Source organism: Thunnus thynnus, chromosome 9 (assembly GCF_963924715.1).
Source record: "Thunnus thynnus chromosome 9, fThuThy2.1, whole genome shotgun sequence".
Taxonomy (NCBI): Eukaryota; Metazoa; Chordata; class Actinopteri; order Scombriformes; family Scombridae; genus Thunnus; species Thunnus thynnus.
The window spans coordinates 9,813,680-9,825,358 of record NC_089525.1 but is presented as its reverse complement, the minus strand read 5'-3'; positions in this window follow the sequence as shown (position 1 = coordinate 9,825,358).

Genomic DNA, 11,679 nt, shown 5'->3' with positions numbered 1-11,679 from the left:
AGTAGGTTTAGAGACAGAAAATATCAGTAGGGTTATCTGGGGGTTTCTCCTGGAATTGAGGTATTCGGGTGGCAAAAAATGAGTTCTGAAAAAATCAGCCGACCAAATATATCTGTCAAGTGGGAGAAAGATGCAAAGACATTATCAACTGAAAGGTTTTCAAAACATTTTACACCCGTATGCCAGATTTTGGAATGCACGATCAAAAATGCATGGAACAAAGACATGGTTGGTTGCAACTAGACTACACAGTCCGTCCTCTGAAGAAAAACAACAGTATAGGTCTAAAATACAGGCCGGCAAAAACAGCCTATAGTTACGTTTACGCCATCTAGTGGCCATAGTAATTGTGACCTGGGGAAGTGATGCCGTTCAGATGACGTCAATATAAGATGACTTGATAAGGTGACTTGATAAGATGATTTTTGATTTGTTTGGTAAATAGAATGAACCTTGCTGCTGTTCGATTCCCGTTTCCAACCATGAGCATCGTGTTTCCAAGTCGTGACATTTTTTAAAAAACTGTAACGTTGTGGTGTTTACTGTTGCCATGACAGCGAAGTTCGCATAAATTTAACAAAGTATATCATGATCCTCTCCTAACCCTAACCAATTGGTTTGTGTGCCTAAACCTATCCAGATCTGATTCTCACACCATAAAAAACAGTGATTTGTAACGGTTTTGGTGCATTACTACAGCTGCTAGATGATGTAAACGTAACTACAGGTCGTTTTTGACAGCCTGAATTTTAGACCTGTACTGTTATTTTCTTATGAGGATGCATTGGGATTACAAAGTGAGAGTACAAATCCAGAGGGAGTGACTAATGACTGGATAGCCTTTTGGTATGTTTGAGAAAAGTCTAAAGCTGCACTGAAAATGGCCACTAACGAGACAGAAACACATGTACTGGCCTCCATAGAGACTCAGGCTGGAAACACACCTTGAATCACACATAATGATTCAAGGTGATAGTACATCCAGTAGGACAAGCAAAGGATACCGGCAGCACAGTAGAAAAAAACTGCAGGTTTGGTCTTTGAGGGGCAGTTTTCATTCCAAACATATGATGAAAATTTGATTCAAATGTTTATTTAACCAGAATACAATATTATAACCACTGACAAAAATATAAAGGTGGTTTTCTTTGGAAATCTTACGATCACGTACTAAAATGCGGGCACTAACTTTCCGTCAGCTCGCTCTAGTGTTTGGTAAATCCTTAAATTCCCCAGTTGCTCTCACTGTTTTATCCCACAACTAAATAATGGCTCTGGCTCAGGCTGTATTTACAGGGTAATGAATGGGTGCAGCTCTCGCTTTCACACGCTCACACACAAAAACAGCCGACAGTCACATTCAGGCCGCGCTCAAACAAATATGGCACTCTCACACACACTCACACACACACACACACGCACACTTGTAATCATAGACACACACCTGTGAATGTAATGATCGTAGAGTTTGTCTGTTTGTGCTCGCAGGGTTCATGTTTGTCTCATTTAGCCACTATTGCTGCGACGATAGCAACTGTATGTAAACACATTTGTGGAACATACAGTTTGGATTAGGTATATGAGCTGTTCACTGTCGGAAATTAAATTACAAAATGACAACAAATTAAAAGTTAATTTGTTTGCATCTCACGCACTCTGACTCCACGGGTGTGTTTAGTTTTACCTAATTAAGTCGTTAGTTTAGATAATTGTGTTCAAATTTTTCATAAAAATTAGTTTTGTGACTACTGGAGGTAGATGTATAAAGTATTGTTGGATTTGAAATTGGTTATACAGTGAAAATATAAAGCACAAGCGCTGTGCTTTGGTTTTCCTGTTACTATTATAAAATGGATTTTCCTCAACTGATTAAAAGTGCAGTACAAAATAAAAAAAAAAAAAGGCAGAAAATGATAAGAAGAATCAATTTCACACACATACACACACAAAAATCACACTCAGTCAAAGTGATTTTTTATGTCAGGTTTAGCTGATATCTTAAAGAATCCCTCCAGTCACATAGAACAATATGATATTTTCCAAACCAACCCTTGCAAGCACATCATTACTGGCTTATAGAGCAGGGTGGTAGTAACAGAATATGTCATTCAAATACTATTTAAAACTGTAAAGAGGCTAAATCAAGAATTCAGGTTGTTATTTTGCTCAGTGACAAGACTTACAATTTAGATTTACACATACTGCACATACAGTACAGCGACACAGTATGTAAGTAGGGTGTGTAAATATCATAAACATTGAAAAGACAACAGCTGTTCAATGCAGCCTTTTCCACCTACTGCATACCAATACATTTGCACCACAGAGCGAAACGTTGTCGGGTTCTGAAAAGTATCCAACCTTTGAAATATCTTTGGAAAAACCCAGAAGGCGATGCAACAGCACTTACTGCCGTTCTGAAGGTATTTCCAGAATCCTCCCTTAATCAGACTCTTTTAATCATGTGAATGAAAACATATTCTATGTGATGAAAAAAGATTTTTAGTTTCCCAGGTTGTGCCTTTTTCTAAATCCAAACAAAGATGTTAGTCGTAAATGACATTTGTTCGTAGTCGGTTTGTACAACCTGAACCAAAAAAATGAAATGTTATGAGTTATACTGATACGCAAGGATTCTTCTTTCCAAAATTTTCTATTTTCATACCAAATAGTGTGTTCATATTTTGCTTCTTTTTTACAACATGGCATACCGTCCTATCTTGAGAAAAAGGCATCTTTTCTTTTTTTTCCTTACAGTAAATGGAGTTCTTTTTTGTTCTCCAGATGGTTGGAAGATTCTTTCAGGATTCTGAAAATACCTTCAGAACAGCAGAAAGTGTTGTAAGACAACCCATTGGGTTTCTTGAAGATTGCTGGGTATTTGTTTTTTGGGAGATGGGATCCTTAGCTCTCTGGTGTGAGGTGGGACAAACTGGGGCTTAAATGAACCTGACTTTTAGTGAGAAAGATGATGTTACATCTCATTTTGAAATTACGTGTGTCAGAGATGCTCCAAAAGTCATCGTGGTTGATACTATATACAGAAGACACATGAAAAAGGATCAGTCGGTTTTTATAATCAGTCTGATGGAATCACAGTTCTCTATCTCAGACCTCCTGCACCTTGTGTGGGTTCTGCACATTTCTGAAGACAGAGATGAATACAGGGTCAACAATGTCAGCCAGGGTCACAGTCCTGTCCAACGGGCCAATAATACATGTGACAAATGTCAGAGTAGCTGGTGTTACTGTGAACCTGTATTGATTTATTGATCCTTCCTCTTTTTGTTTCCGTTTGGTTCACCAAAGCTCTCGCTTAAGTTTTATGTTCACTGCAGATCATAAATATTTCTTCAAGTCAGCAGCATCCCTACGTTTTTTACACCGTCTCTCACCTCTTCCTTTTGTGGGGCCGGCCTCTTCCTTTGAGTAGATTTGTTTTGTCCCCCTTGTTTCGGCCCGGGCTAATCTCCCTCATCGGCGCGGCTTTGGCCTGCTCTTTCACCCTCGTACTCTTGCGAAGACTGTTTGTAGTAAAGATTGTAATCTAACTGCTAATCTTTACGGCTTTCTCCAGGGCAAGGCACTGAGCTTTAGCTGAATGATTTGCCAGAGATGTAGAAACTCTCCGGAGTCTTAGAAGTTCTTTGCGAGCTGAGTTTGAAGGAAGAAGTTTCCACACATATTCAGATGCACCAGCTGTCACTACCGGAGTTGTCAAATGGGGAGCCAAAAGGTGTGTCAGGTTTTATTTGTTTAATGATGATGCTCATTACTTATAACTTCTCACACTGTTCCGTTTTCCTTACCGTATAGTGAGCCAATTATTTAAAAAAGCTCAGGAAGATGTGCGTGTGAAATCTTCCGCTCCCCCTACTCTTCCTTTCCTGGCTAGCAAAGAAACGTATATCTGTCATAATGAGGAGCAAGCAGTGCTTTACCACCAAGCTGCCTCTCATCACTAACATAACACAAAGAGATTTACTAATGCAGGCTGTTAACACAGCTAGTTTTATACACGGCCTGGTTTTATACAGCAGTACAGCAAGCAGTCCCTGGACAGCACGCATTATACACATCTAATTAAGTCTTCACATGTCTATAATAAAGCACATTATGCCTTTGGGGCTAGAGGGCAGGTCAGGAGCTGGCGTTGAGTTTGTTTGAGACAGCCAGTGTGTGTGTGTGTGTGTGTGTGTGTGTGTGTCACATGTCTGTTTGTGTTTTTTAGAATCATGCCTATGATAGCTATTTAACTTTCACTAATTAACCCAGAATAAATCAGGGCAGCACGGCAAATATTTGTCGCCGAGGAGGGAGAGTAAGGGGACGGAGGAGCTCTCTGTAGTGCCATCGTGCCGCTGGGTGACGTGAAAGGAGGGGGGGGTGGGGGGGGTGATTGTGTGTTTGAGTGAAAGATGCATACAGAGAGCGGGGACAGATTGAGTCGGAGAGACACAGAGAGGGAGATGGAGAGAGAGCAAGGCTGAAGAGGGCAGCCAGCCAGCTGTTGCTATACTTTGATTGGCCTGTGGAGAGCTGCCTTTGTCTTTTCATGGCACCAGTAAAGTGCAGAGCTCCCAGTGGCAGGTGGTGGCTGCCCATCGTTCCCCTCCCCCGGGACGGCAGAGGCAAAGATCATTCAGTCGCTCCGCTCCTTTTTATTAAACACCTTCATGGTCTGCAGCTCCATAGCTACCAACAAGAAAACAGAAAGGCATTTCACACGGAATACCTAATAAGCACATAAAGCACTCACCAACAATTTTTAATGGTACAGCTACAGTGTACTTGCTTTTTGCTTTCTCTTGACATCAAAGGCTTGGAAGACACGACGCTACAAATCAGAGCCGCATCAAACAGCCCACACAAATTTACACAGGTCGCTTCAAACGGGGCATAAAAGTGTAGTGTACTTGCCTGTCCTTCATGAAGCTGAGTTTGGCAGTTGGACGGATAAGGGTACAGTAAACCAAGGAAAAAGAATAGGCCTGTAAGTGCTCTGAGTGCTTTTCCCCAAGCAGCTTGACAGCCAGATCCCGGTGACCGTGTTTCTGACAATCAGGCTACCTCACATCATCAGTTGGTTTAGCTGTTGCCATGGCAACATACGGTACAGTAACTCCTGCTTAGGTGCCAGCCTCAGCTCCATCTGAGTTGATAATCCTGATGTTTGCTCTTTGCAGTGCCAGGAAACTGTATCTCCACACTGCTAGCCACACAAGGCAAAGCAAACTCCATTTTCTTCCTCGTCTCTCCGTCTCTGTTTTTCTCCGTCTCTCTCTTTTTCTTTTTTTTTTTTTTTCCCACTGTGTTCTCTCTTCTCTGTCTCTCTCCAGAGGGGTGTAATTCAATTCTCTGAATACACTTCAGGGAGGAGGAGTGTGAAGACTCATTTAAGCCTCCCTAACACTTGTGAGTTTTTGTACCAAATGTTACTTATTTCCATTGGCTTTGAGTCCTGGAAGTCTTACATTTGTTTTTTCTGCCATTGCCCACTAATTCAAATATTCAGAAGATTATTTTTCTTGGAATCAGAGACGGAATTCGAGAAAAGAAAAGTACAAACTTAGTTCTGTTCCTGACATTTGTGAAAAGAAATGTAGTTTGTTGCTGGAACAATTTAAATCATCCCACTTGTCCCAAAGGTGCCTCTTTTTATCAGTAGTCTTCACTGATAAACAATATCCTTTCACTTTAAGTGTTCAGATAGTAGCTTAACATGCCTTTACACATATGTGTGTAGTTCTAAAAACCAAGATTTAAGAATATTTACAGTAGAAAAAATGGATTATAAATCAGTGATAGTTGCCATATCAGGCTGTGTGGCTATTATCCAGAGAAAATGAGTATGTGGTTCACTCCTTAAACGATTCTCTTTGTTATTCAAATTAATTCTATTGTACAACCTCAGCACTATGAAAGGAGTGCAAAGAATCAAAAGTTGTCCACTGAATTACTCAAAGGTGAGACAGACTGATGGGACAAAAGCTTTGAAAGGCATATTGTAACACTGCTGCTCCTCAGAAAGGTTATCTCCCTCGCCTGTCCTTGAGCACGTCAAGCAAGTCAGCGGACATTTTGCAGAGCATAGTCCATTTATGTAGATATACCTTTGTGTATATATAGCGACTAGTCAGGCCTTTACCAAATGGCTGTCCATATGTAATTAGGATTATAGTCGCATTTAAATGGAGTGCTTACTTGGCTGCGTGTTGCAAGCTGTGGCAGTGAGAGCTCGCTGCTTGTGGATATGAGCTGGCAAGAAGGGCACCGTGTCACTCCCGACCTCTCGGAGGGGCTTTGCTGTGAGGGAACGATGACATGCGTCATGCTCCACCAAGTCCAGCTCCGGCACTGTAATAATACCCAATTATAACCTGGACTAATTGGAATGGCGCTTTGTTTTTCTTTCTGTTATTTCAGAAAGCTGACAGCAACAACTCATGGCAGGATCGATGGCGGATTACGAGGCTCATGGAGCTGCATAGAGAGGAGGGCTCAGACTGAGGCTGCAGCTCTCATTAAAACCCGGCCTGATCTCAGCCAAGCCCTGGGAAAGGAGGGGTGAAAAAGGCAAGAAAAACCAGAGGAGGGCAGAAAGACAGGGGAGAAGAAAAAGGAAAGAGAAAGAGGGAGAAAAAGTTTACCGTCCCCTTTGGACATGGCCTCTGCTGGACTCTTACAAATGGGTATTGTTCCCCATGAAGCACACAGCGACTGTTTACAGTTTCCCATAAAAGAGGGCTTTATTCCTGCTCAGGGATGCATTGTGACAAGATAATTTGAATAGCTGAGGTCTTACCACAAAGCTATAAACATTTACGGGCAGTTGACATGGAGAATAAAGAATGAGCCATGTAACCTCTGCAGGATGCTGCCTGACTCCTGATGACACAACCAACACTCAGTCTACTCAGAGCCCGACTATCATCATCAACATGCCGAGAGATGGAGCTTGAGAAAGACAGAGAGAGAGAGAGAGAGAGAGAGAGGGCGCAGGCAGGCAGACAGACAGAGAGAGAACGCGAACAAGTAAATAAACAGAAGCAGAGAAAGACAGATATAGAAAGTGATAACTAAAGAGAAGCGATGCAGGTTCTTGATGTCCCCTTTGACTCGTTCCACAATGAAATGGCGGTGTCTTGTTTTTATGTTTCATCACAGGAGTCGACCGCCAGAGCAGACCCACGGGAGCAGCCAGACATGAGGCTGAATTCGATTAGACAGTAATCGGAGATGGACAGGCAGCGGTGCAGTCAGTGTCAGCAAACCGAGGGACTCCATAAGCAAACTATCGCCATGACTTTCCATTTCACGACGTTCACGGTGGCGGCCGTTAGTGTGTTTGTAATCCGCGCCCTGCGGTGTAAATCCAGAATGTGTTTCAGGGTTTGTTTTTAATTCGCACAACCGTCCTCTAGAGTGCAAGCAGTAATAATATCAGGTGATAAGAGAGGAGTCAGAGTCATTAATGAATTACCTACCAGCCTGATCTCAGCGCTCTTTGTGTGTGTGTGTGTGTGTGTGTGTGTGTGTGTGTGTGTGTGTGTGTGTGGCGTCTCCTTGGGCAAAGTAGCAAAAGCTGAGATATTGGGGGATTGTTCACATTGTATGTAATTTTCTCTGCAGCTACACACAACCCTTGTTTCACTCTCTTTCTTTCTCTCTCTGTGCTACCGAGCTGTTGTTTTCCTCCTGCCTCGCTTGGCATTCTGTGCATTCTCCAAGATGTTTCCAGCGTAACCGATGATTAACAATTATGCCAGTGCATCTAATTAATGCCGGCTAATTATGAGGTTGAGATGCTGACAGGGAACGGGGGGCAGGACGGGTAGATTGCAGCATCAGAAATAATCAGGAGAGAAGAAGAGGTTGCGGAGAGAAAGAAAGAACGACTGGGAGAGAGGGAGAAAGAGAGAAGATTGGGAGTGAGTGCCTTAATTGGCACACTCAGTTTTTGTCTCAGGACCCTGAGCTTATTACGTAAAAATATGGATAACTTGTGCATAAAATTATAGATGGTACACTCACTCATCTAATTTGTTGGCCATGTGGATCACACTGGGAAAAAGAGAAACAGGACATCTTTTTTTTTTTTTTTTTTTTCCTTCCTTTTCTACTAGATGGGAATTATGTTCAAACCACACAGGGTCCCTGGAGTGGCAGGGAAACTCAAGCCATAATTATGTCCATAAAATGCCCACAGATTTTTAATCTTAAACTAATTTGCTGTTCATTTGTGAGCGACTGGTAAAGTACAACAGAAATAATAAACACAAATACCCTGCAGGAGACACACACCAAGACCTTTAATATGTATAAATCACATGAACTAATGATAGCTCTCTTCATTTACTTATTTATTTTTGCTTTTACTATCCTCTGAAGAAACACGCCACCGACCTCAACCCACTTCCCCACCTCAAGCAATACTTCATCAGGAAAATAGCCAAGAAAAAAAACGACCTCTCTCTACGGCTCATAATGAGGCTGCATAGAGCATTCATTAGCATAGTCAGTGTCTGCAGCCCTACGGTATGTTGGAGCTTTATGTTCAGTGACGTTTTTATTCCTACAACCATTCTGTGAGGGTTCCATAATAATGTCCAAGGAAGAAAACATCTCATATATTAAAGGAACATGATTTTTTGCTTCCTATTCAAATGAGCACATCTAAGAGAGTGAAGGCAGGGGGAAAAAAGAGGGATTGGGGAATTACCCGGAGAATAGTAATTATATTCAGAGGAGCCTGTGATTTAGAGTGCATGTTTGTTGTTTTTGTCTTCCTGTGCAGAGCAGAGGTAGGAGGCAGTGCAGCTCACAGCAGTGACACGGGTCCTCCCCGGTTTTCCGAAGCGCATTAAACTAAATGATTGACAATGATTGAAACCACACGGAGCCTGAGGCAAATTACCGGGGCTGAGGGTTGGCTCGGCGGATCCGCCGTCTCTCTCTGCTTTTACAATCCATGAGAACGTTTTTGAACAGGGTATTTGTTTGTCATACAAATGTAGAGCATGATACGAGAGCAGGACAGCGCAGAAGTGCTTTTACACCCCGTAAAGCAGGATAGCACCCGATGATTTTTCTGAGAGGCTGAGCTGACACGGCGGACTCATCAAACACACTCAGAACAGCAGCGGGGGGAAGCCAGGGCCGAAAAGCCCGACTCCGCTGATGTTTGTCAATACGACGTCGAGCATGAGAGGGTTATGTTTAGCAGTGTCAGAGCAGCTATTTGTGTTTGAGATGTTGGATTCAATAGCGCTTCCACCAGGCAGACCTCAGCCTGAGTGGATTCTCATCTATTTTCCAAGTCCTCACCCTTTTAGAGTCAAGGTAGGAAGCATCAAGTTTGATGGGGAACTTAAATAGTAAATCAATAGTGCAGCATTTTTTATTCCAGAAGTTGCATCTTAGTCAATATTCTACATCATTCATCCTCACATCTATCTCTTAGCAGTGTCATTAGCCCTGCATCCATTTCTAACCTTGTTAACATCAAGTAAAAATATACAAAACAATATGCAGCTTTCATCAAAGCCAGAAAAGACATATTTTTTTTAATGCATTTCAAGATCAAGCTAAGAAAAAATGAATCAGAATTCAAGGATTGTGCAGTGCTTTTTTGTAAAGCCGTCTTTACTTAAAAGTCCATTAAGTTGTAGGGAGCTGTGAATGGTAGAAATTTAAATGTGAGCAGAAACGCGTATTAAAGCCGTCCTTTTCATAAATGACATTTTTGTTAACCGCAGCTTAAAAATTATTTCTTTTTGAGTTGTGAGAAGCTGAACTTTAGGCATTTAGTTGCAGGCTTCAGACAGAACTAAATGTCCAGTTAATTAGTTTCTAGTGTGCAGGGGTATCTGCAAAATAGGAGGAGGAATAACGTCAGCTGAGTCTGCTTTTCAAATTCATGTAGCAAATGCCTTTGGGGGGAGCCAGATGTAGTTGTCAGAGGACAATAGATGAAAAATTCCCCTAATATCATTCCTCCTCTAAAGCATTACATTACAGCTGCCATGGCAGGGGCAGCTCTGTTTCCTGTGAGACAAACATTTTTATCTTAGGCAATAAGTGGCAACAGCTCCTATCATGTAGGTACAGTACATTTCATTTATTGTATGTATGATGTAATAGGCATATCCAGAGTAGTAAACATTAGAGGGGAATAGCTCAATGAATACTGTTATGAAAGTCAATAGGGCTGCAATAACATAAATCAATGGCAGACAACAGCCCAAAGCTTATGCAATGTTCTACTAAATTAGGCATGTAACAATTACAGTGGTGCATTTTTTTTTTTTCCCTCTCCCATGTGTGACCTTTGATTAAGGTTCTGTTTGTAGGGGGTTGAGCACTTCATGCATGGCCAGTATGATTACTGTAGGTGGTGTAAGGTTTGCTATTTATGAGCCAAATGTGTGTACTGCGCGTAATTTTGTGTGCACATGCATACATTTATGAGATAGATTTTGAGAGAGTTTGCGTAACAGAGAAAGAGGGAGGGAGAGGGTGGAGGAGGAGGAGGAGGAGGAGGGTGGATTAGTGTTACCTGATATCATTAATACGGGGCTTACACAAACAATTTCATGGGCCTTTTCTGTTTACAATCCTCTGTTCTGTCCGGACTTAAACTGCAGTTGGAATTGCAGACATACCTCATATTCTCCTCCAAATGTAGCCCGAGGGAGACCGCTATTCTTTTCCCAAAGTCTTAAATAATGTGGTCTATAACATTTTTCATTCAGTGACCCTCTGTTCCGGGCTGCGTGTTGAATATTTTAATATGGTAAGATCTTAAACCTTTTTACAGTGCTCTCCCTCCTCACTTTTATTCCCCAGCTCCGCCTAAAATCACAAAACAGTAGTGTATCAAAACAAAAGGAATTGTCTTTAATCCCTCCGCCTGGCGTTTACAAGGGTCATTATGGTTACTTTTGAAGACGTGCAAAATGATGAGCTAGGTAAAGTACCATCTGAGGGGAACCCTCTGTAATTGACCTTGCTGTCTTGAGCCTAGTCAGCAAGCAATAAAGAATGGTTAAATGTTAAGGCAGAAACTAAAGTGCTTGAAGGGCTACACGTACTTTGCATTAACGAAATAATGGCCCGGCTTATTTCATATTCTGTGTGAAATCAAGGTCGCCGTTTCCAGTTGTTTAATAGGCACATGTGGGTGCAAAACTCTGATTTGAGCAAGTGTGTGTCTTTATATGTTTGCATATGTGTGTGTTCTTTTAATAGAGAAACAGGCAGGAGAGCGTGTGCGTGTGTGTTTGTGCTAGACTGCACGTGAATGCGTGTGCGCTCATGTGTGAATATCTAAGTATCTGGGAGGGTTTTTCATGCCAGAGAGAAAATGAATATTGGAATGATTACCAGTTGATTAACGATCCGGCTTAACAGGTATATGAGGTTTCTGATTTAACAATGCAGATATATCAGCTCAGTGATTACAACTAAAATTACAAATGCTACGACAAGGCACATGAATGATTTAAATGAAAGGCTCTTATGAGGTTAACACATTTTTCCTCAGTCCAAGCTGTTTTATGTAAACCATATTTAAACTTAAACCATAAGAATGTCAGTTTATTTATAATCTTCTCATTTAAACCCCTTGAAAACACAAATAAATGTGACAGACTATAAAAAGGATGAATGGGGGTGTGT